Below are 25,940 nucleotides of genomic sequence, written 5' to 3' on the forward strand. Positions count from 1 at the left end.
ATGTCCACCTTGATATATCCAAGCAGAAGCTGCTCCCCTCCCCCGACTCTCCAACAGAGGTTTTAACAGAAGCAACAACACTGGCCTGCAGGAAAAGAAAAACGTTTTGGCATTTTACCACAAAAAAATCAGAACCAGGTCTGCAAGATGGTTAATTCTCTCTGGAAATTCATAAACTGCTTGATTACAGGGAGAGGGTGTATGGGGTCACATAGTCTTTGTGCCCTCGGTCCCCAAGAGAATAGTTCCTCATCACTAATTGATAAATTGGTATTCTGGTTCCATAAAATAGTCTCGAAGGTGAAATAATTAAGCCTGCCCTCAACAATGGCTTCTCTCAGAAAGGGTTGGGAAACAGTTTTCTTCTGGCCTTAAGGCACCAGAGAAAACATAGCTCACGGAATGCTAAAATAATAAATGCTCCAGGGTACCTGTGGGATGTAGTCTCACTGGGGCCCTGGCAATGTGTTTCAGATTCTACAAGGTCCTAAAGAGAATGGGATCTACTGATCTAAATGCTGAAAGGATGCTCTGGTCAGATAAAGAGACAGATAGGACTGGAGCCCAAGTATATTTGATGCTAGGGTGTGGTCTCACTGGTCTGAAAACAGCCTGGGGCCACTTAGACCAGGTTAGCCTCCCTCACTGGCCCTCAGCCTGAAAAGCCCTGGAACTGAGAGTGTCTCCCCACCCCCAACTCTGTGAAGCAGTGAACGCTCTAAGGCACCTATGGTTCCCTGATTTGAATATAGTTTGTACCCAAAGTTATGTACGGGGAATCTGAATCTCTGGGCACTGATGGGAGAAACTTTTGATAAGTGAGTCTAGTGAAGTCTTTAGGTCAAGTCAAAGTGCCTGTGGAGGTATGAGGTACTTCTAGGGAAATCCTGGGAAGGAAAGAAGGGAAGGAGAAAGGGAAGAGAGGAAGGGAGGGAATATAAAAGCTTGAACCAGATCCGTCAACTTTGTAACTTTCCATTTGGAAATGGTCACCCCATCCTCATTCTTTCTCTCTCTCTCTCTCTCTCTCTCTCTCTCTCTCTCTCTCTCTCTCTCTCTCACTAGCACTCTGCTATGAGGTGACATAGACAAAAGTGGCTCTTGAAAGAATCTGTGACATGCTGTTCGGCCTCCAGAAGGGATTAAAATAAAACCTCTTTTCCTGGACCGCCTCCGGTATTTCATTACCATCACAAAATAATAAAGTAATCCAATCACCAGTTTCATTTGGTTCTTTTCTGCAGTGCTAGTGATTCTGGGTGGTGCTGCACTCCTGACTGGGGATGCTAAGCTGTGCCACACTCCTGAATTACATCCTTGTTCTCATTCTCTTTAATGTATCAGCTCTATTGAGACAGAATTCATGGGCCTTAAACTAACTTTTAAAGTGCAGTGCTGAGCAAGGCATACAGGATTAAGAGTTATGCAACTCTTCCCACTACCTCTATAGCAGTCTTATCACGCCACCCCCAACCCACTACCCACTGCCATTCCCAGCCCTCACCCAATACTACTCTGTCTTTCTGCATCTAGATTTGTTTATAACGGACTTTTTACACCAACAGAATCATGCAAACTGCTGATGATTGGCTTTTTGCCATTAGCATGTTGCTTTCAAGGTGAACCATGCTGTAGCATATGTCAGCCAGCCTTTTAAAGCTGAACAGTATTCCACTGTATGCACAAGTAGCATTTGGTTGTTTCTTTCATTTAGGGGAAAGTGCTAGTTATTGTCACAAAGTCCTCAGATAACATTGAGTTAATTACAATTCCAGTCTTCAGCTGAGTAACTGATAAAATAATTCTTTCCTTTGGTAGGCATACAGTGAGAACAAAATTATCTCTAAAATGAAACAATATTGCAACACTCTCCAAAGAGACCTTTGGGATGAGGCAATGGCCTGGAACACAGGTGGCAGACCTCACACTCACATGGGAAACGGTGTGTCTCTGAAACTTTGGCAGGACTAGATCATCCCCACCAGACACTGCTTCAGTGGGAAACAGAAATCACAGACAACACAAGCACCAGTGACTTTCACTGGTAGAGATGGGTTCTTGTAGATATATGGCAGCTTTTGTTGAAGCCTCATCTCCATCTTTCATGCCAAGAGCAGGATCCAAGCAAGTTATGCTTTTTCTTCAGAGAGAGAGAAAGAGAGAGAGAGAGAGAGAGAGAGAGAGAGAGAGAGAGAGAGAGAGAGACTCATACACACACACCACGAAGCCTTCCGGCAGTCCGGCTGTCAGAAAGCATCCTGAATCATGAATGACGAAGAATTACACAGGAACCCATCTGTGTAGAAATTAGGATTATATGTTATAGTTTGGGTTTTCACACACTTGTGTCTAATGCTCAGTAGATGGTTTTGCTCTGAAGAAAAAAATCAGAAGAAAGAAATCTTTTGGAAATCAGTGCGGCAGCACAATTATTTTTAAGCAAATGCATTTGAATAAGGAAGAAATGACAAAGCAGGGTCACCAAAACTCATATATGACTTTCCCTTGTTCCTAAACATATTAATAATTCTAGGTTTAGAAATATCTGTATTTCTCCCTCTTTCTCTGATTTTTCTTGGTTGGGCAAGGCAGTCTCATCTCTTTCATGACTGACAGGCCTGCACTGGTCATCTGAATGTTTATTTGTGTCAGGGATACAGGAAAAGTTAGAAAATCTATCTAATATTCAGGTCTCCATTGACGACAAAAACCTCAAGATAACTGTGGACAGTAGTCACATGTAGTCCAAAACCCAGCCTATATAGCAGCTTGTCAAGCAGAAGCTGAAGTCAAAAATAACCCAGGAAACTGAGGGAGAAAACTAAAGTAATTGCAGATGAGCTGAGCCAGGGCCCTGGGTGTGTAATGGGCAGGGCTCATTCCCAATATTTCTAATCCCTTCTCCTACTGCTCAATTAAACAAAGCACTGTGAGGGCAACTGGTGCCAGCCTCTTGCTCCGCTCATGAGACCCAGCACTGTTACAAGTCTTGTGTGTAAATCATCAGCTCCCCTCCAGCTAAATAGATAATACCAATGCTGAAAGAGAACAATTCTTTCTGAGTCTTCATTAAACAATGAAAGTTCATCTTTAGTACAAATACATGAAAAAGCCTGGGATTCAGCAGTGGGGATTGTGGAAGCATTCAGAGCCATACCAGTTATTATTATTATTATTATTATTATCATTATCATTATCATTATCATTATCGTCATCATCATCGTCAGTGTTGTTGTTATTTTAAAAATTTGTCTCCAGTACAAACTCATGGAAAAGCCTGTGATTCATCTAGGGCAACAGTTAATGAAGCATCAGGCCATCTGAAGAGCATCATGCCTGTTAAGTGACATATACAATGTGTCCTGGTATTTCCTGCTGACTGAGCAACACGGATTCTGCTGGAGAGTGAGGTTTCCTCATAGCACCATTACGGCTGTCTCTATTCATTTTTTACCTGACTTATTAATGGTCAGAGAAATCTAGCACTTATGATACGATTCTGAAATAAGGGCACTTGGCATAATTGGGGCAATCTTGCCTTTAAAACTCATGCTAGCTTTTTGATTCTCTACTTTATCCCCATCTCCTCAAGCAACATAAAAGTTGTATAAGCACCTAAGTGTATGAGCGCGTGGGGGACAGTGTGGAAGATCTCAACACATGTATGCTTCAGTATGAATAGACAAAGTCAGAATGATTGACAGATCCTTCAGCATGGCATTTTGCAAGGAAGGTGTGGGAACAGTAGAGAAGGCTTTTACATCATGTACCACATGCTCATCAGTGCCAGCTTCAGTGCCAGCTTCAGCACCATCACGACCATCAAGAGTGTAGCTTATCACTCCCATGAGAAGGACCGCCAACACTGTTACTACCACTGTCACAAGTAGTATCAGCATGACCATCAGCTCAGTGTCACTCCTAAGCCCTCCTCTAACTCCACCCCTAGAGACAGCACCCCTAGGTGCTATCTACACAATTGTCACTGCTTAGTGACTTCACAATTACCATCACATTACTGCTACCATCATCATCATCCCTCCTCACTGGGGCACTGTCATGTACTGCTAACAGCATGCTAGTAACTGCCACACGTCAAGGGGGAGATAGAGCAAAAGAGAGTGAGAGAGAGAGACAGAGAGAGAGAGAGAGAGAGAGAGAGAGAGAGAGACAGACAGAGAGAGAGAAACAGAGCGAGATCACTACTTTCACTGCTATCACCGTCAGCATTATCCTTAGCATCCTAGTATACCTTGATCACCACCACTACCATCACAATCACACACATCACCAGTATTTGGCAAACTATTGCTCATAGGCAAAATACCCAGAACCCAGTGTTTGTAAGGCCTAGAAAAAGAAGAGGGATCTACCAGTTTCAAATAGCGGGAGGAATTTTACATGGCACATGATAATGATGTGGAATACAAATGTCAATGTCTTTGAACAAACTTTTGTTCTACTATATCCACACTCCCATTTATCTATGGCGGCTTTCTCACGGCAAGGACAGATCTGAAAAATTATGGTAGAAACCATGTTACCTGAAAATCTTAGGCCACCTTATGACTTCGGTTTTTAATAGAAACTTTTACTAATTTCTGACCATGATCCTAGTATATCCCCCACCACACTGGTGCACCATTGTACTGATAACTATGCTAGTAAGGTGAGACCACCACATATCAAGGGAGAGAGGGAGAGAGAGAGAGACAGAAAGAAAGAGACAGAGAGAGACAGAGACACAAAGACACATACACAGATCACCAAACCATTTGGTCTCTAAAATTTACATTGTTGAAGCTTGTTTTGAGGGGGAAAACTTAAGGCTTCTTTTCTGAGAATTTCTACCTAGAAGCCTTTCTGAGATCTCTACACTCTCAACTTCCAAAAACACAGCTTTTAATGTTTTGGTTCAGAATCCCCTTCCCTGTTCACCACAGAAGCAAAACCAAACACCTTTAAAAAAATGCATGTGAAGTCAGGCCTCAGTAGTTCCCCATAGATGGAAGTAACCTGAGTTTAAAATTAAAGGGACAGAAATACTGCTATAATTTGAATGAATGTGCACACCCCCAGCTCAGACCAACAAATATATGATAAAAATTAACCCCTAAGGTAATGGCATAATGGATTTCAGAGCCTCCAGAACTATGAGAAGTAAATTTATATTAGTTATCATTACCTACCCTGTTGTGTTTTGTGATTGCAGCCTGAATAGAAAAAGACAAGCTTAAATGCAAGAGGAAATAAGATGCAATTAGCAAGAATAAGCAAAACACCACAAATCAGAAGCACAAAGGCTGCAGATGCTGACACCATCAGATAAAGACTACGCACTAACAATGCTAAATGTATCTAAAAATAGAAGGCCCATACTTTTAGAAATAAAGAAATACATTGGAGAAAATTAAACACTCAACAGACAGACTATTACTTCTGGCATTAAAGTTGATTAGATGTTCTGAATGATCCTCTTTCTGCAAAATTAGAGCCTGGATTTTGTGAAACACTGCTGCTGGCTTGGAGGAAAATCTTCAAAGATTGCCCCTGTACCACACAGACAATTACTGTAAGGGTCATTATCACACCAAGAAGCTGAAACCAAAGAACTATTCTCAGCTAAGATTCATTAAAGAATAGGTCTCAGATGTTTGTGTGCATCAGGCTCACTGGAGAACTTGCTAGAATGCAGATTGCTGGACCACATTATGTGAAAAATGTACATTGTGGATTTGAAAAATCACATACTAAAGAGGAAATAGAAAATGGGAAATCAAACCATTGACTGTAGAAAATTCCCAATCTGTGTCAGTTACTGAATGGGTTTAATCTGCAACAATCAATCTGTATTTTGGTGATTCTTGTGAGAGATGTATATGTGAGAGGATGGATGGGGACAGAGGGAGGAAGAGAAAACGGGAGAGAGAGAGAAAGAGACAGACAGACAGGAGTCCATGGCACATGAAGGCTTTCGAGGGAACACAGTTTCAGGAAGAATATAAATTGCCCAAGCATCCAAGAAGCCATGTAGCTGCAGCTCTTTGTATCAACAGTGAAGATGCCTAAGGCAGACCTGGAATGTGATAGGCTGTTACTAGGATCCACTTCATGGAAAGGGTAAAAGAAGGTGCAAGAATCACCTGTTCAGTTTCCCAAGTTCACAGAAACAAAGGCAAAGATAATAACACGGGCAACTCATTGTTCATATCAAATGATCTATTAAAAATGCTGGGGTGGTTGGAGGGAGGGCCTTGAATTCAATCTCTGGTGCCAAAATAATAATAATAATAATAATATCCTTAGAGTATAAACAAAAATAATAAGTTAGTTGCTTTTTCCTATGCCATGTGTTTTTCCCAACCTCAGATTTCCCAAACAAAAACCATAAAACTAAAAATCACTATTCTGTTTTTCCTACAACAAAACATGTGTTCAGTACAAAACAACAACTTGTTTAGTCACAAAGTTTCAGAAATGAATGCACAAATACATGGGTTAGAATTGAACTAACCTTCTAATTAGAATGGCCTTGCAGTAATAAATGCTTAGTCTGTTTCCTGGAACTTCATGTGGAACACAGAGGATCAGCTCAGCCTGAGAAACATGAAAACATCAGTAGCTAAAATTAGTTCTTCATAGTTATGACTGATGAGAAAATGATTCGCAGTGCAATCCAGCACTCCTGTGCTAATGTCTTCATTTTATTCTTGTAGCCATTTATTCTTTGGCTACTAGTCTGTAAAGGTGCCATTATTGCTCTCCTAACTTGTGGTGGCCTTCAAAATGGAGTGAAGGTCATGAAGGTCGCAGAACATAAACTGGGCTCAAACATACACTCTGGCAAATGTATTGGCCAACTGGAGTCCACTCAGGGTGTGTCTGGCCCCTCTAGCCAAGAGGAAGAGCTTCAGGAAGGCAGAAGGTACTGCCCATAGCTGGAGCCCAGGCTTCTTCATTCACTTCATTACAAAATTTGCCAACAGATAAGATCTTGGGTTTGTTGTTGTTGTTGGTGGTGGTGGTGGTGATTGGACTCACACATGCTCTGCAGACCATGTTTTAGACTGACAGGCAGAGCCCAGAGGGATGCTCAGCAGTGAATAGATAGATGATGAGTCATCCCTCTGACAAAGCACATACCCTGGGAATCAGACCTCAGCAGGATGCCAGAGGCTGGGACACAGGTATGGCCAGGGAGGCAGCTCCTATGATTACCTGCTGCCTAGACTGTCAGAATTAAGCCTTCTTTCCAAATGAGGAGTTTTGATTTTAAATGAAAACATTTCTGTTAAAAATAAGTTAAAAAAAAAAAAGAAGAAAAAGAAAAAAAGAAAAAGAAAGAAAGAAAGAATATAGAAAGAAAAAAGTAAATCAGAGCAGCAGCCAATGTCACAGCGTGCCAAAAGGTTTGAACAGTTTCCATAAGCAGCATTTCTGCACAGGAAACACTTAGAACTGAATTGTGGTCCCCACGCCTCTTGCTCACCAGTGGCATGCTAACATGTCATCCAATGGCACGCTAACTAGAATGGCACTGCTAATTAGGGCAGTGAAGGGAAAAGAAAGATTGTTTTATTTGCCAGGCTGGAGAAATCCCTATGCTACATACACTACAGTACATTGCTCTGAAGTCTGAAATTCTGCCATTTTCAAAGTTGGAGAACTCTACACTGAGGCTCTCATAAAAGGTTGCCTTGAGTGAAGAATTCCTAAGGCATCTGTCAGGCACATTCTGACATCAGGAAATCCCCAATGAAAAATTTCAGTAATAGTTTCATTGAAAACAGTCTTAACTCAAACTTTAAAACTTTTTCAGAAACAGATAGAGGAGCTTTCCAGAACTTCAGGTTAGCGATAAAATGAGCCTTTTTCTAAGATATTCAAGACACACAAGAAAAAAGTAAACCCATCAAAGACAGATTAAAAAAAAAAAAAGCAGTCTTTAAAGTGCTTGACACTCAAGTATGAGGATGTAAGTTTTAACCCCAGCATGAACATTAAAAGCTGGGTATGATGTCATAGGTCTAGAATGCCCGAGGAAGCAAAAACAGCAGGATTGCTGGGGCTTGCTAACCAGTCCGCCTAGTCAAATTAGTAAGCTCCAGGTTCAATGAGAGAGCCTCTCTCTAAAAATTGGTTGCAAACTAAGACCAGAGAGGGACACCTATCGTCAACTGTTAGGGGCATAGAATGAAGGTCCTAGAGTCCACAGATCTCCAGAGAAAACAGGAATCTTAAGTACACAGGATTGTCTTTCCAGTGGAAAAGATGGGAAAGCTGTTCTTACATCCAGAAAGCTGAGAACTGGAAGTGATTAGCAGCCTGCTGATCTGTGTTATCTGTTGAGCAAGGTCATATCAAGCTCCCAAAACCAGGACCAGACATGGCTAATAGTTCAAATGACCTCTGTGCTATCTGTGTTGCTGAGACCAGGCCAAACCCTTTAAACTGGTACAGGTAGCTTATCCCTAGACGTCTTCTTAGAGTAAATGACACTACCCTAAGCTGAGTTTCAACGTAATCACACTTAGTGTCCATGGAGTATAGTACCATACCAGGAAATATTTTAAATTCAAGTTTTACTGGACTTAAATCCATTGAGAATAAACCACATTATTAGACTCCTCAAAGTCTGATCTAGATTGATGAGTCAACCCACACTAGGTTGACTTATTCTTATTTCTTTGAGTGGTTAACTTTTCTATATAACACCTGCAGGGTCCCTGTAATCAACTGCATCCAGTTGCATATGTGTGCATATGAGCACACATGAGCACAAATATCACACTAAGGCCAAACAAGCCATGGCCAGATCTGTGGTCCAGCTAAAGACCTGGTCCTACATCCTACCTGTTGGCTCCAACCTTCTGCTATAGAACTACACTGGATGAGGAAGCCCTGCTGGAAGATCCTTGGTGTGTTAGTCCAAACCAGCTGTGTTCTCCATTCATCCTGGTTTAAATACTGTTTTACATGCTGTTCCTCCTACACACACACACACACACACACACACACACACACACACCACACTCCCATGTGCAAAACAAATTGGAATTTCCTCAACTAAAAAGTAAACAATGAATTTCACACATAGTAAATAGGTAAGAAACAAACCGAAATATTTGATGAGGGAGTTAAGGGACTGGAATTTATTTCATGACTTGAGCATAAAACAGAAAAAGATGAATTAAAGAGTAGGAAGATAAGGTGAGACTATCCCTCTGTCTAATAATAGAAATTAGGGAATAAAGAGGGGATTCCAGAATAAATGAACAAAGAGGTAGAGAAAAGGTAACATTTGAAGAGATCTGAGAATTTATCAAAACTGATAGAAGATGTACTACACAGATTCAGAACACTTACCACAAGGCAAAGGAAAGCTAGCCCATTCTGTACACCAAAACAAAGACTAGGAGGTTATATTAACCAGAGGAAAAATACTGAGTTCTATGTGGAAAGAAAAACAGGACAATACTTACCAATAATAGAAACTACACACACACACACACACACACACACACACAAAGAATGTACAGAAAATAAACCCAGCTCTGTCAGGAGTAGCCTTTCCTATACACTGAAGACCTAAATCAGCCATAGGCCCAAGTGTTGAGGCCTGAGCTGCCCCACTTTGGGCGGCCAAAAATGTTGAGGCCCTCTCTATTCCACGCTTGGCGGCCACTGTATCCCGGCCCAAGCTGCTGCTCTGGTCCTCGGGTCGGGGTTCAGCAAGAGAGAGAGTAAGGATGGACTTGAAGAATGGAGACCAGACAGAGTGTGATTCAATCCCGTTTATTCTTCAGTTTCTCTTCCTAGTCCAAGTCCCAAATCTTGAGTTCCTAGTTCCTAGTTCCTAGTTCCTAGTTCCTAGTTGTACTCCTTGTTGTTCTCTTCCGAGTGTCTAATGTCTATTCCTACTCCTAGTGTCTGAATCTCTGTTACTCCAAATTGTTCTCTAAGTTGTACTCTCTAAAGTGTCTGATTCTCTGATCTACTCTTCTGTTTGCCTCTCACTTTTATATGTCTCACTTCTAAGCCATGCCTTTTGGTCACGCCTTTAATCATGCTCTTAGGTCTTGTCTCTAAATCTGATCTCTAAGTCACACTCTTAAGTTACACACCTTTAATCTCACACATCTTTAATCTCACACACCCAGGGGAAAATCCTGGGTATCTAAAGCAAGGTGTTATCAGAGTGTGCTCAGCTGTTGTAGGCTATTGTAATTCAAGTCTCATGTCAGGGTATATGGCTCAAGATGGCTGCAAAGCTGATAGCGCTTTCTGCTAAAAGTTGGCTCCCAACACCCAAGTCAGCCATACATGACTGCTAACACGAAGTCTTGGTCTCTGTGGGAAAACACTGACCCCAGAACAGATAGCTATAGATCTTGTAAACAGACAGCTTTAGTGGAAAACTCCCAGCCTGGATAAGAACAAATAGTCATAGGTCTTGTGGATAGGTAGCCTTGGTGGAGGGTACCAGCTTAAGTAAAAACAAATGAATCACAGATAGAGTCATAGTGACCTGTTTCCTGCTTTTTCACCCAGCCAATACCCTGTTCTAGAAGCTATCTGCACTGCCCCTGAGAACAACTATGTGTTCATCCCCTTCCCCGCATACTGCCTCTATGTGCATATAACCCCTGTGTGAAAAAATTAAAATTGCAGTTTGATCAAACTATAAACAGACCGCCATTCATTGCATCCCCTGTCCTCCAGTTCTCTCTTCCAGGTCCTCTGGAACCCAGTTCAAAGCCCTGTGGGACTGGGGCAAGCTCCAAGTCAGAAAGATACCCTGCTTCTCAATTACTAGCAATGCCTGCCAGAAGACCACGTAGGCTCCCCATGGACCTTCCCTAGATAGTCTAACCACACACCCAAAGCTTAATGTCACATCTAGCATTGCATCAGAATACCAGTTAAATCTTTCCCTCTCCATTGTCTACCATGACTGCTGGGGATCCCTCAAATCATCTCCCCTCAATCGTGAGTTCCTCCAGCCTCGGACAGAGCAAACAGTTCCCCATGAACACATCAGCCAAGAGTAAAATCAGTAAAATGGGCAACAATCTGAAAATCCAGGAAGCAAACAGAAACTAGGTAACAAAATTTTCACCAAACCAAGACAACCCAGAAAACAGCACCTAGACCTATAATTACCACAAACCCAGGTGCCTAGATTTCAGAGTAAGAACACAATCAATAATAGCCAGGATAATAGGTCAGGATAATATGTTCACTACCAGAGTCCAGATATACTACCATAGCAGGTTCTTAATATTCCAACAGAGCTGAAACACATAAAAAAGACTTTAAAAACAACAAGGTGAATATGATAGAGGTCTTTAAAGGGGAAATAAATAATTCTCTTAAAGAAATCCAAATGAGTACAAACAAACAATTAGAGAAAATGAAACAAAAAAATCCCTTAAAGAAAGCCAAGATGATTCAATCAAACTATTGAAGGAAAAAAATAAAACTGTTCAAAACCTGAAAATAAAAACGGAAGCAATAAAGAAAACACAAACAGAGAATCCTGGAAATGAAACATTGAAGAATGCCAACAGAAAATACAGAGGCAAGCTTCACCAACAGAATGCAAGAAATTGAAGAAAGAATCTCAGGTGTTGAAGATAGCACAGAAGAAATTGATACATTGGTCAAAAAAAATATGTTAAATCAAAAAATCTTGGACACTTACATAAAGTGCAAAACTAAGAATAATAGGACTAGAGGGAGGAGAATAACAGCTCAAAAGCCTAGAAAATACTTTTAACAAAATAATACAAGAAATTTTTCCTAACCTAAAGTATAAGATACCTATAGAGGTACAAGAAGCTTATAGACTGTCTAATAGTTTGGACCAGAAAAGAAAGTCCCCTACTACATAATAAGCAGAACACTAAACATATAGAATAAAGAAAGAATATTAAAAGTTGAATGAGAAAATGACCAAGTAATATATAAAGGTAGACCTATTATAATTATACCCAACTTCTGAATGAAGACACTAAAATCCAGAAGGACTTGAAGAGAGGTGCTGCAGACCGTACAAGACCACAGATGCTAGCCCAGACTACTGTACTCAGCAAAACTTTCAATCACTATAAGAAATTAGATATTCCATGCTACATTCAAATTTAACAATAGCTGTATGAATCTAGCACTACACAAGGTTCTAAGAAACAATCCAAATCAAAAAGGTTACCTACACACATGAAAATGCAGGAAATAAATAATCTCATATCAGAAAGAAAAAACCACATACACATGCCATCACCATCACAACCAATACCACCACCAACAACAAAATAACAAGCATTTATAATCATTGTTTATTGGTATCTTTTAATATCAATGGCCTCAAAAAAAAAAAAAAAAAAAAAAACACAGATTGAAAGAATAGATCCAAAACAAAACCTATACTTTTGCTGCATGCAAGAAACACACCTCAACATCAAGAATAAATATTATCTCATGGTAAAGATTTGAAGAAAGGTATTCTAAGCAAATGGATCTAGGAAGCAAGCTAGTGTAGAAGTTTTATTATCTATCATAATAAACTATAAATCAAAATTAATCAAAAGAGTTGGGGAAGGACACTACATACTTATCAAAAGAAAAATCTACCAAGATGACATCTTGATTCTTACTATCTATATTCCAAACATAAGGGAAAAGAAGCACTACTACAGCTTAAAACACAAATTGACCCTCACATGTTGCTAGTGGGAAACTTTAATATTCTACTCTCACCAATGGAGAGGTCATCAAGATCAAAATTAAACAGAGAAATGCTGGAACTAAGTGATGTTATAAAATTAACCTAATAGGTCTTTACATAGCATTCCACCTAAACACAAAAGAATATACCTTCTTGGTAGCACTTCATGGAACATTCTCCAAAACCAAACACATACTCCAATACAAATCAAGTCTCAACAAATATAAGGAGTTTGAAACTATGCCAGATTATATCTGGGCATTATCAACAACAGAAATAACAAAAAGTTCATAAAAACTGAACAACTCTCTACTCAACAAGAAAAGAGGTCAAGACAGAAAGAAATAAACAACTTTGTAGGATTCAATGAAAATTAATACATAACATACCCAAACTTATGGGATACGCTGAAAGTGGTGCTAAAAGAAAAATTCACAGCAGTAAGTGCCTACATTAAAAAAGTAGAGAAATCTTATACACTAAGCAGCACACCTAAACAAAACAAGTAGGCACACAGAAGAGGAATAGACAATAAGAAATTATCAAATTGATGCATGAAATCCATAAAATACAAAGAGAATAATTCAAAAAAATCAGTGAAACAAAGAGTTGGTTTTTGCAAAAATCAACAAGATAGAAAAAGCTGTATCCATGCTAACTAAGAGAAAATATTAAAATCAATAAAATCAGAAACAAAAATTAAACATAATGACAGACACCAAGGAAATCCAAAGAATCATAAGGACATGCTTTAAAAACCTATACTCCAATTAATTGGAAAACCAAAAAGAAATGGATAATTTTCTCAATATGTACCACTTACCAAAGTTAAATCAAGATTATAAATAAGCAATTTAAGTAGACTGATAAGCCTTAGTGTAATAGAAGCAGTCGTTAAAATAAAACCTTCCCTGCAAAAAAAAAAAAAAAAAAAAAAAAAAAAAAGCCCAGACAGTTATAGCACAAACATCTACCAGATGTTCAAAGAATAGTTAGCATCAATACTTCTTAAATTATTCCACAAAATAAAAACAAAAAGGATACTGACCAATTCATTTTATGAGGTCACAGATACTCTATTACTGAAATCACTTTACGACTTAATAAAGAAAACATTTTTTATGAATATAGATGAAAAAATACTCAATAAAATAGTCACAAAGTGAATCCAAGAACACATAAATAAGATTATCCATGCTCAAGTAGGCTTTATCCCAGAGATGTAGGAATAGTTCAACATATGAAAATCAGTAAATATAATCCACCTTAGAAAAAAACCTGAAAAGTTAAAAAAAAAAAAAAAAATCACAGGACCATTTCATTAGATGCCAAAAATGCCTTGACAAATATCCAACAGCCCTTCATGATAAAAGTGCTGGAAATATTGAGAATACAAAAGACATACCTAAACATAATAAATACAGTTTACAGCAAGCCTATAGTGAAGATCAAATTAATTGGAGAGAAACTCAAAGGAATTCCACTAAAACAGGGACAAGACAAGGTCATCCACTCTGTATTTATTCTAGTAGTTGAAGTTTTAGCTAGAGCAATATGACAAAGAAGTTCAGGGAGATACAAAGTGGAAAGGAAGGGGTCAAAAGTATTGCAATTTGCAGATAATATGACAGTATTCATAAGAGACCCCAAAAATTTTACTAGAAAACTTTTACAGCTGATAAACACCTTCAATGGTGTGGCTGGATACAGGATTAACTAAAAAAAAAAAAAAAAAAAAAAGTCAGTAGCCCTTGTATATTCAAATGGCAAGTGGACTGATGAAGAAATCAAGAAAATAGCACTCTTCACAGTAGCCTCAAATAGTATAAATATCATGGGGTAACTCTAATCAGGCAAGTAAAAGACCTATATGACAATAAATTCAAGTCTTTGAAGAAAGAAACTGAAGAATATATCAGAAGATAGAAAGATCTCTCATGTTCATGGACCATGAATCAGTAGAATTAACATAGTAAAAATAGACATCCTACCAAAAACAATCTATAGATTCAAAACAAGCCCCATGAAAACCCAACACAATTCTTTACAGACATTTAAGGGAAAAATCTTGAACTTCATATGGAAAAACAAAAACAAACCCTGGATAGCTAAAAGAATCCTGAACAGTAAAAGAACTGCTGGCGACATCACCAGCCCTGATTTCAAGCTTTACTAGAAAGCAATATTAATAACCAGATGGTATGGCTACATGAGTAGACATGCAGATCAATGCAATTGAGTCCAAGGCACAGACATAAATCAAACATTTATGAACACCTAAGTTTTGATAAAGAAGCCAGAAATAAACCTGGGGGGGGGGGAAGTGAGCCTATTTAACAAATGGTGCTGGTAAAACTGTATATCTGCATATAGAATAATACATATAGATCCATATTTATTACCCTGCATAAAACTCAAGTCCATGTGAATCAAAAGCCTCAACATAAAACCAGACACAATAAATCTGATAAAAGAAAAAGTGAGCAGTAACCTTGAATGCATTGGCATAGGCGACAACTTTCTGAACAGAATACCAATAGTGCAGCCACTAAGATCCACAATTAATAAATGAGATCTCATGAACCAAACAGCTTCTGTAAGGTAAAGGACATTGTCAGTCAGACAAAGAGGCAGCCTGCATAATGTGAACAGGTATTTTTTTTTTTACCACATCTGATAGAAGTTTAATATATAAACATATTAAAAATCAAGAAACTAGATATGAAAAAAACAAATAGTCCACTTAAAATGTGGGATAGGGGTCTAAACAGATAATTCTCAATAGAGGACTCTCAAATGGCTGGAAAACCCTTTAAGAAATATTCATCATCCTTAGCTACCAGGAAAATGCAAATAAAAGCTTTGAGATTCTATCTTACATCTGTCAGAAAGGCTAAGATCAGAAACAGAAGTGACAGCTTGTGCTGAAGAAGATGTGGAACACGGGGAAGCACTCATCCATTCCTGGTGGGAATGCAAACTTGCAAAGCCACTATAGAAAACAGTAGGGCCATTCCTCAGAAAACTGTGAGCCAATCTACCTAAAGACCTCACAATAGCACTTTGAAGCATACATTCACTGGAAGTTCCATCCTACCACAAGCACACTTGGTCAACTATGTTCAGCAGCTTTGTTCATAATAGCCAGACATAATGGAAACAATGTATATCCCTCAATTAAATAATGAATAAAGAAACTGTGGTACATTTACAAGATGCAGTGTTGCTCGGCAGTTTTAAAATCAATACCATGAAATTTGCAGGCAAATGGATGCAACTATAAAATAATCACCCTGAACGAGGTAATCCAGACCCAAGAAGATGCAAATGAATATTATTTGTTAAGTAAATGATAATCAAACTGAAATATGCAGACCCAGAGAGGTTTGGAACCCTGTAAGGGGGAAGCATGGATCAACATGGGAGGGGGATTTAGAACAGATTCTGGGGGAGGGCAGGTGGCCATGGGATTGGGAGGGTCAGGTGAGGGAGGCAGATGGAGGGAGCAAGTTCAGACAGAGACAGCTGGAGTTGCAGAGGATGTGAAGGGTGGTGTGGCAGCCTAGTGAGGTGAAAAGCTCCTGAAATCTATGACGGTGACCCAAGTGAGAACGTGGTGGGACTACGTTACATTCATTTGAGTTGTTGGCTGGGGGTATCCTCTGAAGATCTCTAAACAACTCATCCTGATGCCAGGGTAGATGGTCCTCTGAAAACTGCCAGCAGGGACCCACTGCTGAGGACAACTCCCACTCAGCTCATTGAAAGCAGCAAAATAGAGCTGGGGCAGGCTTAGAGCCTCTACCCTTACACTCTAGTCTCTTTGTCAAGATAAGGTGTTCTGCAGGCTATGGAAAAAAGAACCTGGACACCAACCCTACCACAAAACTTTCCACCTACAATTTGTCCTGTCTGCAAAATGTACAGTGGCAATGGTGGCACAGAACATGTGAGAGTGGCCAACCAAGTTTGGTATAAACTTAGGGCCTACCTAACAAGAGGAAGCCCACACCCTACAACACTACCTGGATAGGCAAGAACAAGAGACTGGAAAGCCAAGAGACCAAGGGTTGAACCAAACAAAACTGGCAAATAAGAAAAAAAATAGTGTCCATGAAATGATTCTTAATCATATTCTGCTACACTCATGGACTGTGTCTCGTACATTCATTACCAGAGAGGCTTTCTGCAGCAGCAGGTGGGAGCAGATGCAGAAACCCACAGCCAAACATTAGACAGAAAGTCTAAATTGAAAGTCTCCATTGTAGCCCTTTCCTCAGAGATCAGAGAACCCTTCAGAAGAGGGTGAGGAAGGACTGTACCACTCAGAGGGGATAATGAGTGCTAGAAGAATATGGCCCACCAAATCAACTAGACAGGACTCATATGGACTCACAGAGACCAAAATGGCAAGCAAGTGACCTACAAGGGTCTGCATCAGGTCATCTGTGTGTATATTATGGCTGTTAGCTTGATGCTCTTGTGAGACTCCCAAAAGTGGGAGCAGGTGCATCTCTGACTCTTTGAGCTGTTCTTGAGACTCTTCTCCTCCAATTGGATTGCCTTGTCCAGCCTCAATATGAGGAGTTTCTCCTTGTCTTACTGTCTCTTGTTTTTTTCCTGTCTGTTTTTTGTTTGTTGGAGGCGTGGTCCTTTCTGAAGAGGAAACAGAGAGGGGGAAGATCTGAGGGCAAGGGGAGGGGAGGAAGAGCTAAGAGGAATGGAGGGAGGGATAGAAGGAGGAAGGGGAAAACTGTGGTTGGAATGTATTGCCTGAGAGAAGAATCTATTTGTTAATAAAAATAAATAAAAATAAATCCAAAAATAATTTTAAAATTTATTAGTAAAATTTTAAATCTAGAATTTTTATAATTAGCAAACTTTCATTCACAAATGTCTTTGTTCAGAGACTGAGAAAATGAGGTATTTATAGATGATCAGTATGGCTATTAAAGGATGATCCTCAAAATTAGAATTCAACACAGAAGGTAAAAACAAGACACAAAGTCAAAAGGAAGCAAGGAGTAACTAGTAATCTTTAGGAAGCAACGACAACAGAAAACAACAGTAACAGTTGTAATAAAGATAAACTCTGGTGTTAGAAATTGTAGATGGAGATGAAACACTGAATAATAATGTAAAATGGGCAAGAAGTTCTAAGATTTTTGTATTGTTCAGTAGAATGAAGACAGTATAAACTCTAGAACTAAATCATTGAAAAATAAATTTAAAAGTTGTAAGGGTAACATCTAATCACACGAATAAGTAGTAAAAAGTAGTAAGCATACCAGCTAAACTATTAAAATGGCTTGCCAAGAAAAAGAAATAACCTTACGAAAAGCTAGAGAGCCAAGATTGTCTCATAATCACAACTTATTGAAACACACACACACACACACACACCTTTGCATATACATATGTATTCCGCCTCTAAGAGATAAATAAAGCATGCCTGCCATCTGACAGGTTGTCATCTCTGAAAGACAGCCATCTCCACTTAGGATTCAGGATGCTCTGGTGAAACAGTGCTGACTCTAGGGATTTCTGTTTTGTCTTATCTTTGGTCTGCTCCCCTGCCTTCTTTTCTGGCTCTTTCTGAACATGCCCTGAGGCTGAATTCTGCAACACCATTTACTCTTGCTTCTTCCTAACCCAATGGTGAAACTCTGTTAATATGCAGGCTCCTGTCTTCCCCCTCTGCTCAGTTTACTTTTCCATAGCTGCTCAAGATTATTCCAGGATGTTCTGTGGGGGAGGTGGGAGTGGGAGCTGGTGAAATCTTGTCTTTTTTTTTTTTTTAATCATTTTAAAGGGCTATATTTACTTCATTTCCAATTCCTGCTCTTGTTTTAACTTTTGCATGCTCATTTGGATTTTATTTTAGATGTAAAATTCAGCCTTTCAGTTCTCGACTTCCCTTTTAATTTTATTGGCTGTGGGCTTTTGCTTGTTTGTTTTAACAGTTATTTTTAATCTCTTTTAATCTCTTATTGTACTTACCTCTTTATTCATTGGAGCATTTAAATTACAGGGCATTTCACCATTATTCCATTCAGTATCAATTTCCTACTTGCCCTAGTCTTCACATTATTAATAAGACTTTCTTAATCTTTTTACCTTCTTCTTTATGATCTATCCCTCTCTTTCATTAAGCACTGCTCTTTCTTATGGCTTTCTCTTAAAGATCATGTTGTGCACTGTACAGGCACTTGATCTATCAGGAATGCAGGATCTCCTTGGGAGACTACCTATGACCACTGATGTTTCATGCTGTAAAAGTGGATCACACTTGCATCTGTTGAACACCATGTTGTGTTTTCCATGTCTCATGAGTTCCTCTGGAAGATGAGCCGCTGGCTTACAGAATCTAACTATAGCTAAACTGGGGCTATGGATGAATAGTCTGAAAACAGAGATTTAGACATAGGAGGCCCCATGGAGTGCTTTATATGGCTTTTACCACAAGAACCTCTCCCTCAACAGCCAGGGGCAAACTATTGTTGAGTCTTATTAGTTCTACCGTACGAAACCATAGGGCAATAAAGATGAATCGGAAATGTTCGGATATCTCCAGGGCTACAAACGCTGAAGGTCTCTGAGATGTTGAAGTGTGTTACTGAGGCACACTAATAATATCCTAATTGGAGCCCATAGGCTTTTTAGGCCAGGGCTTCCATGTCCCAGGAGTGATATGGCACCAATGGCTTGAGGGAACCATGAACTACATCACCAACCACTAGGCAGAGTCACTCTGAGGAGCTTCTCCCTTTCTCCCTGGGCTCCAACAAGACATGCTGGTGGCTCTTAACAACGAGTTGTATGCTGGCTGTCCTTCTTCTCTTGTTGTCTTCCCCATCTCCCTTCTAGAGCTTCTTGGAATCACCTCTCAGCATGCTACCTGAACTCCTATGCTTGACTTAGTGTGGCTGTTAGAAGGGCTGAATTCCTGCTTACTCTAGCCAAATCCTCCCTTGCTGTAGTTTCCATGTCCCACCGTGTGAGACAAGGCTAACCAACCCTATCTCCCATGGCATGGCAGATTCTTTCTCTTGAGATGAATTTCAGAAAGCTAACTAGAAACAAATTCTTCAGTTTCCATGGGGAAAATATAAATGACAATATATTGGCCACCTTGAAGCTGGTGGCCCCGAGGAAGATTCCGATTGAGCACTTTCCCACCCAGAGGGATTTCTTTGGCATCTGTCATAGTTCCCTTACAACATGAACACGCCGTGGCACTTGGCTTTTCTCTTTCTGGGGCTGTGAACACTTGGCATATTTTATAAGTTTAACTTTATCCTATGCTCACTGAGTGTGTTGGCACAAAACTGTAATTCTTGCCCCCTGGGAGGCTGAAGCAGGAAGACTGAAAAGCTCAAGGCCAGATTTGGCTACATAGTAGGTTTGAGGCCAGCCAAGGCTACATAAATAGATTTTATCTCAATGCACCAAGATTTGTAGCTACAGCTCAGTTTGGTTTGGTTCTTGGCATGGAGGAAGAGTTCTGGGAGTACAAAATATTTAGTGTTATTTTACAAGCTTTTTGTCCTACAACTCACTAAGGCTTTGAAAGCCTGGGTTAACGGATGCTTACGTCAGCACACCAGTGTGGCTTCCAGATACAGATGTGCTGACTTAAATGAAAATTCCTCCCTGGAGCTCTTTATAGAAACTTGTAGCACCATTTCAAGCCCTTGGTATATTCTAGGGCCAAGATTTGGAGAGTATCATTTATTGGTGTTAACACATATAATAATATGATCCATCTCTTTCAGATCTGTTATCCTGTTGTTAGTAAACCATGTTGTTGTTGTGAGTAAATGACCTCCCATCAGCAAAATGGTGATGAAGGTGGCTTACACTTACTACAAGACCAGAGGATTTCATGGAATAGGGAGAGGGAGGCAGTTAAGAGTCCCCAGTCTTTAGCTGACATGTTACTACCCAAAGAATATTTAACACTTTGCTTCAGGTGCTACCAATAGTGAAGTCTAATCTCTTACCTAGAAGCTGACCAATATTTGGATTTTTGATCTTTTGAAGTAAACCCAGCCCCCATTCCCTGCTGTCTAAGGCCAGTCTCTTAAGAAGAGCTCTGAAAAACATCCAGTCAGCACAAACACCTGGGGCATACTTGAAGAGTCAATCTTGAATCAACAAATATACAGAGTCTGATGGTTAATACTAATTTCCAACAGATAAGATCTAGAATCACCTAGAAGGCAAGCATCTGGGCAAGCAAGTGAAGGATTATCTAGATGAGACTAATTGAAGTGGCCAAAAAACACCTTAAATGTGACTTGGATCCTTTTATAGTTTGGGATCTTGGACTGGAAATAATGGAGAAAACACGCTGAACACAAGCATTTATCTTTCTTTGCCTCTTGACTGCAGATGCAATGGAACCAGCTGCTTCAAGCTCTTCCTGCATCCTTTCCATGCCACAAGGGCCATGGCACTGTGAGTCAAAACAGCCCCTTTTCCCCTAAGTTGTTTATGTCTGGGTACTTTATCACAAGACAAGTAGTTAATACAGACGGTTCCTTAAGTCATAATGCACTTAAATTTCATTAAAATGCTGTAGTTGTACTAAAATGCAGGTTAGACATCTAAGAACTCTGTGTGAATTCCTGACATCCACCCCAAAAAAGAATTGCTAGATGATTGTGTTAGGGGCAGATGAGGGGTAAAGACTTACAGATGCAATCCTGACTCTGTTCAATGTAGGGAGTCTAGACATCAAAGAACCAAGAGAATGCTTCGGCCCAAGCTGCCCCACGTTACTCCGGTCAGAGGGTTGGGGTTCAGCAAGAGAGAGAGTGAGGACGGACACAAAGAATGGAGACCAGACAGAGTGTGATTCAATCCCATTTATTCTTCAGTCTCTTTTCTTCTCTCCAAGTCCCTAGTTCCAAGTCCCTAGTTCCTAGCACCTAATCCTAGTTCCAGTTGCTAGTCTCTTTCCCAGTTCCAAGTTCTTTCTCCAAGTGCTAAGTGCCTAATACCTAATGTCTAATTCTCTGTCTCAAGTGTCTAATAATTTCTTCTTCCAAGTTCTCTAGTCCAAGTGTCTTCTTCCTCATAATTTCTTCTATCTACCTCTTGACTTTTATATGTCTCACTTCTAAGCCATGCCTTTAAGTCTTGTCTCCAAATCTGATCTCTAAGTCATGTCCTTAAGTCACACACCTTTAAGTCTCACACACCCAAGGGAAAATCCTGGGTATCTAAAACAAGATGTTATCAGAGTGTGCTCAGCTGTTGTAGGCTATTGTAATCAAGTCTCTTGTCAGGGTACATGGCTCAAGATGGCTGCAAAGATGATAGCCGCCTTCTGTCGGCTCCCCACAAGAGAAGTCTTCCCATGCCTCACCCTGCTTAATTTCACATAAATATATCACCCATGGGCCATGGCTATATTTGCCTATGGCTCTCTTGTTCCAGCAAGGTTACCCTACATACCTATACCATCCTTTTACATGAGAGGCTTCAAATTCTCTGATTGTTCATCTCTCTGGAGCCTAGGGTCTATGATCAGGGTACCATCACCACACACCAGACCCTGTGCCAGATCCTTATTACAGTCTATACTGTGAAAGGCCCCACCAACTGTCCAGCCATCCAAATGTCAACTATGTAGTTTATTTTTCACCAACTCTTTCACTCCATTCATAATGGTTATCTTATTATCAAATAGCTGAGATTTGGAAGCAGCTAAGAACCAGGCTTCTGTACAGATCTGTGAAGTCACTTCCAGAAAAGATTAACTAGGGGAAAGACCCTCACCCAGAGTATATGTCACTTTTCTTCAGTTCTAAGAGTTTGGAGGAAAAAAAAATCACTGCTACTTGTCCAATTGCCTTCACTTTTTGCTGGTGTGTTCATCTTGGTTGCTGCTGTTGCTGTCATCAAACTACAGTTTCATCAGACTCCAATATAGATCAAAAGACAGCAACCACTCTTCACATTGCTCCAGGTTTCAACACCACATACACTGGAACTATTTAGATATTTGGTTCTGTGTACTGGACATTTAACATATGTTCATTTTCTTGAGTATGAATGCAGGATGGTCAACTATCCAGCCTATATGTTATAAGACATTCTAGTAAGCAATCTCTCTCTCTCTCTCTCTCTCTCTCTCTCTCTCTCTCTCTCTCTCTGTCTGTCTTTCTCTCTCTCTCTCCTACTCCCCTAATCCACCATCTATAGTGACTCTTTGACAAGACCAACCAATTCTTCTCCCTGGTGCCCCTAGACCAAGCTAGCAGCATCTTTCACCCACTTATATCAATGATCTTCTAGCACCTTCCTGCTTCTATGCTTGCTTTGGGAAACAACTTCAAAGGTCTTTTAAAAATAGAATTGACCGTGTATCACTCCTGAATAAATTTTTGCAGTAACATTGTACCAGGACTACATACCAAAGATGCTAACATGGTTTATGTTACCCTCCTTCACCAACCCCTGTGTATTATTTTACTAGAACCCTTTGTAGGTGCCATCCTACTATTTTCCACCATCACTGTCCCTCTTGCACTTTGGGAACATAGAAGGGTGTTGCTGTTATCCAGGTGGTTTTCAGTCTCCTGGGTTAAAGAGATCCACAATGTCCCATGAAGCTGTAACTGCAGGCATGGGTCATTATGCCTGACTACTTTGACATTTTCTGAAGAATTATTTTTCATGATGTGAAGGTTCGAAAGTATATATTCTGTTTCATTTTGAAAAGAACTTAATGCTAACATCTTCTCTGGAATAACAAAGCTCTAAGACTCAGGCCTGATGAAGCTCACACAGAAACCCATGGCTGGGGTGTAGAGTATAGTTTGAATGTCTGAACCTACTGTTTCCAGCTTTCTTTCAAAGGTCATCTTTTTCTTAAGTTTTAAATAGAGTCTCTCTATGTAGCCCTGGCTGTCCTAGAACTCATTATGTACACCAGGCTGGCCTTGAATTCACAGAGAATTGCCTGCCTCTGTCTCCTAAGTGTTGATATTAAAGGCAAGTATCAGAACACCCAGCTACCAATGTCTCTTTTTAAAACAAGTTGGTTTTGATTTAGTCCCTTTATTAAGGTTCCACCTGCAATTGCTCCCTAGGTCACAATCTATAAGGTGCTAAAAACAAGCCACCCAGACTGCAATTAAAGAAGCCACTCTCCATGCATTATGTAGATCCACTTTGCAAGGAATGGTTTTTGAGAAATTCCACCAGCCTAGTAACTTCTTAGATATGTGCTTTTCTAGGGTCAACAGGGATCCAGATGGAGCAGCCCCTATCTGTGTAAAGCTTGCACTCCATCCAAAGTTTGGAGGCGGATGGTGAATTTAGCAAGGAGAGACATGGATAAGAGCCATAGAGAAGCCGTGCAGCAGGAGGGAGCCTGGAGTGCGTGGGTTGGGAGGCATCTCCAGTGGGTGTTTCTGGGGATGGTGCTCATTGCACCTCATATCAAGAGCAGAAGGAGATGCTCTCCTCATGAGTCTCTGATCTATTTTTACCGCTTAGACACCATGAGTCATGCTACTGATTGTCTTTCAGCACTGCTGCTGCTGAGCTCACAGCTTGGACATCAGAGTGTATATTTGGGATACTGACCTCCCTGTGGTTTAATCTTATTTTTCCATAAGGTCTTCCATCCACCTTTTTAGCATCATGTGTGTATCTTATCGTATTGTTACATCTGTTGTGCTCTGGGTGACAAGTACCAGGCAGAAGCAACCCCTTCCCCAGCCTTTTCTCTATTCACTGGCATCCTGCCCCTGGCAAAAACAAAATAAAGCCAGCTTGTCACAATGGTCATTAGAAAAGGGCAGCAGAAAAACAATGAGCTTTGTCCACTCACCTGACTCAGTTAAAGACAAAACTTATGAGCCCTTGGGCTGAATCTAACCACTCATGTGAGCTGTCTAGGCTCAATCATTAGAGTGTTATTACTGCAATATCCTGAGTGATTATCAAATATAACTTTATAGAAGTTACTTTCTACTGAAGATCTGATCTTGTCTAAGTTTAAGGTCGAATAAATGTCAGTATAAGAAGAAAGTCCCTCGAATGTGTTTTCCATACACCCAGAGCTATGCCTCTGAAGAAACCCTTATAATTCAATGTTCATATTTTACAGAGTGACCCTTTACATTTTATTCTCTCTAATGGAGAAGACAACCCCAACACCCCCACCCCAGACTTGCACACCTGCTAACCAAAAGCCAGATGGCCAAGTACCATGGAGGATATGCATTTGGTCCAGAAAGTGGATCTGCATGTTCCTAAGAAAGATGTCAACGGGATGTTCAAAGAATGACGTTTATTCTTAAAAGTCACTAAAATAGTTTTTCAGTTTGAGAGAGTGTTTATTTCAGGGCAGTGCTCTTCCCTGGCAGGCAGAGTGTGCAGGGAAGTGTACTTCACTCTGGAGTACCCAGAGAAGCATGCCTTCACTGCACGCTATGATTCATCCCAAATCAGAGCAGCCTAAACCCTACAGAAGCAAAGCTGCTTCCCAAATGGCATTTCCTCCCTTCTGACACATCTAGATTATGCTTCTCCTGGGACAAAATTCATTTGCTGATAAGAAGTGATGATACAGAACAGAACCTTCTCGTTCTCAGCAATGTCACAATCCCCATGCTTGGGTGTTGCCATGGCTTCCCAGAAGCTGACCTGAAAGGAAAGCTGAGACACAGATAGTCATCCCTCAGCTTCCTTGGGCTGGCCTGAGAGGAGGGCCTTAGTGTGAACACTGCCATTCTTCAGCTTCCCAATGGAGTTGACTCCAGCACCGTCAGAGACAGCAGATGACCAAGTCAGTGTCTGCATATGACCTAGACATATTTTCCCATACAATGGAAATCATCTCTAGATTAGTCATGATATATGATATAAAATAATATAAGTACTATGTAAGAAGGTGTACATTCTTCTGTAGTGGAGATAAAATGTGCAATAGTTCTGCTTTTCTCCACCTTCATATGCACCAGCTCTTTGTCTCAACCCAACCATGACCCCTGGGATCATGATCTTCTACAGGATTCACAGGCAGAACATTCTAAGTCCCAATAGAACACCCATTTTCAAGCACTTCAATCTATATGAAAATACAGTGTTCAAGTAAAGCAATTCTGAGACATAAGGCATAAAATAAACTATGGTATACATAAATAGATAAAATATGCAAATTCACTGTTTGCATAGTTAGAAACATGAAGAG

At 40.1% G+C, this 25,940-nt stretch overlaps 1 protein-coding gene across 4 annotated transcripts in view; it reads right to left on the bottom strand.

Moving 5' to 3' along the window:
* The window catches only part of Syndig1 (synapse differentiation inducing 1), a 209,269-nt gene that overhangs the window by 150,217 nt on the left and 33,112 nt on the right, over positions 1–25,940 (bottom strand). The window contains exon 2 of one of the 4 annotated variants that reach the window (XM_076929925.1): positions 6,515–6,597. The exons of the other annotated variants lie outside the window; for them this stretch is intronic. The gene's annotated coding sequence lies outside the window, so the exon portion shown is untranslated. The remainder of the gene's footprint in view (positions 1–6,514; positions 6,598–25,940) is intronic. 4 annotated transcript variants of the gene reach the window in all.

Source organism: Arvicanthis niloticus, chromosome 2 (assembly GCF_011762505.2).
Source record: "Arvicanthis niloticus isolate mArvNil1 chromosome 2, mArvNil1.pat.X, whole genome shotgun sequence".
NCBI lineage: Eukaryota > Metazoa > Chordata > Mammalia > Rodentia > Muridae > Arvicanthis > Arvicanthis niloticus.